Raw genomic sequence first — 2,459 nt, 5'->3', positions numbered from 1 at the left:
TCAGTAGAAAATTGTGTATCTAAAATTAAAACTGAGATGAACTAACGAAAATTCTATACTTTAACTCACCATAGTCTCTTTGTATAACTGTTCCTAGTTTTACATTACCAGTGAACTTGCACAACACACTAGCAAATGTTTGTAGTGAACTATACTTGCTTTCAATAGCTACTATAATGGCAGCTAACAGGACTTCACGTTGATTAGGAACAGAAGGACTAACTGAAGCTACACTAGCCAATACTTGTCCTGTTATGACACCCTCTCTTTGAAGCATAATAGCTACACTGACAGGATCAGAAAGACACTGAGAGAGGAGTGGATGATGAGTGTTGAATATATCAATAGCCTTAGCTTTACGTTCTATAGAATACACACACACAGTCAATACTAATACAATCAGTGATATTAACTTACTCTCTTGATCTAACTTGTCAGCTGCAGCATTCTCATTCATAGATTTAAGAGCATCTGACAGTGAGTCAAAGGTAGCTCCTCCTTTACTGTCAACATTATCAGCTCTGGACAACCACTTGGAGAGGCATTCAAGCAAGCATCGAGATACATCACCACGAAGAGTGACTTCCAATGCGTCCAGTGTGTTTTTGTGTAGTCCTAGTTTAAGTCCTAGCCCAAACCATTTTGCCTGAGGAAAACCACATCTCTCCAGTAAGTCAGCAACATCAATAAGTTGCTCTAAAATCATATTCAGTGATACATAGACAGTTAATGAACATTACCAATAGTCAAAGGAGAAGAGAAGAGACTCAGAGAAGAGGAACAAGAACTGGTTTTAGTTGCCATTGATCAAAGAACAAGCTAACCGGGTGCAAACTTTGCAAAGGAATGACAAGGGAGGGGCTCGTTATGGGCGGGCCGGGAGCAATTATTGTTATTTTAACCCTCAACATGGCGGAATTGGAACAGACAGATCATGATGGACTTTTCATATAACCGTACAAGGAAGAGAGAAAGTTGATGAAAATGATGGAGTTTTTAATGAAAGCAAAATAACAGATGAGGTAGTTCAAATGTACCTGTACATGTTTACTAGTACATGAATTCTTGTAAATTTGTGAATTACTGCATAATTATGAATTTGTGACCAGTGCCATTGAGCATTTAGCATAATAATCCTATTATATATTTATTTATTCATCTATTTCACATGTTGACAGATTGTGATGGTGAATTATTATCAATTAGTAGTATATTTATACTTTATTGTTCTCATCTCTCTCCTCCTATCCTTTCTTTCATTTTCTTTCTCGTAGGAGCTTGTAGCTTTAAAAGACTCTCATGTATTTAGTGTAAGTAATGTAATGTAATGCTTAAAACTTTCCCGCAATTTTATTACATTTTCTGATACATATTGATGTCCTTATGCTGTGTAGAAAGTTTGAGCTGATTCAGACTTCAATTTTTAAAGTTATGGCCATTTTAAGAAACTGCCACAATTTTGAAAAATACCCAAGGCTATATAGCCCATGGTTTTTTCCGAAAAATAGCTCCGAAATCACCCCAAATTTTTATTACATTTTTTGATACATATTGATGTACTTATGCTGTGTAGCAAGTTTGAGTTGATTCCGAATTCAATTTTTCATGTTACGACCATTTTAAGAAGTTGTCAAAATTCTGAAAAATACCCAAGGCTATAGCCTATGGTTTTTTCCGAAAAATAGCTCCAAAATCATCCCAAATTTTTATTACATTTTCTGATACATATTGATGTCCTTATGCTGTGTAGCAAGTTTGAGTTGATTCCGACTTCAATTTTTCAAGTTATGGCCATTTTAAGAAAATGCCAAAATTCTGAAAAATACCCAAGGCCCATGGCCCATGGTTTTTTTTACAAAAAATGGCTCCAAAATCACCCCAAATTTTTATTACATTTTCTGATATATATTGATGCCCTTATATTCTCTCCTCCCCTTATAGTCTTTGTGTCACTTGTGTTCAGTGATTCCTGGTAGAGATGATATTGAAATGTTTCGTTTAAAAATGATTTTAAGATCATTACAAATACCGAGCTTTAGTGGGAAAATGAATGCCCTCAATGAAGTTATGAATATTCATTATTATTTTATTATTATTATTATTAATAGATTAATAAGATTGTCTCTTCAATGAGTTATCATCCTCACTTCAGGACAATAGGAGATGAGGAACAACTCACAACTGAAAGAATAGCTGTCAGTTGATTATTATTGTTTATTTATTTTTATTTATTTATTTAGGAGTGGATTAAAACCAATAATGTGTTAGCTATTGTCTTGAGAGATATCCTCCACCAACCACAAGTAAGTGAGAGAGAGGGGGAGGGGGAAGAGGGTGTGTACATATTGTACATGTTTATGCTGTATATATATTGCTTCTCTTCTTGTTCTTGTAGTATGTAGAGAAGTTGGATAAGCTGGTGAGGTTTTGTATAAAAGAGAAAGTATTGATGCTTGAAG

At 34.6% G+C, this 2,459-nt stretch overlaps 1 long non-coding RNA gene across 1 annotated transcript; it reads right to left on the bottom strand.

Annotated features, from left to right (window-relative positions):
• Positions 1–456, bottom strand: LOC109589647 (uncharacterized). Its single transcript, XR_002188841.1, has 3 exons — positions 418–456; positions 70–363; positions 1–19 (listed from the first exon to the last, which is right to left on the bottom strand). It is a non-coding gene; the product is annotated as an uncharacterized LOC109589647 (long non-coding RNA).
• Between the last annotated feature and the right edge of the window lie 2,003 nt (positions 457–2,459).

The sequence above is a fragment of the Amphimedon queenslandica genome, unplaced genomic scaffold, assembly GCF_000090795.2.
Source record: "Amphimedon queenslandica unplaced genomic scaffold, v1.1 AMPQUscaffold_11065, whole genome shotgun sequence".
NCBI classification, from domain to species: Eukaryota; Metazoa; Porifera; class Demospongiae; order Haplosclerida; family Niphatidae; genus Amphimedon; species Amphimedon queenslandica.
This window is presented reverse-complemented; position numbering and strand designations above follow the sequence as displayed.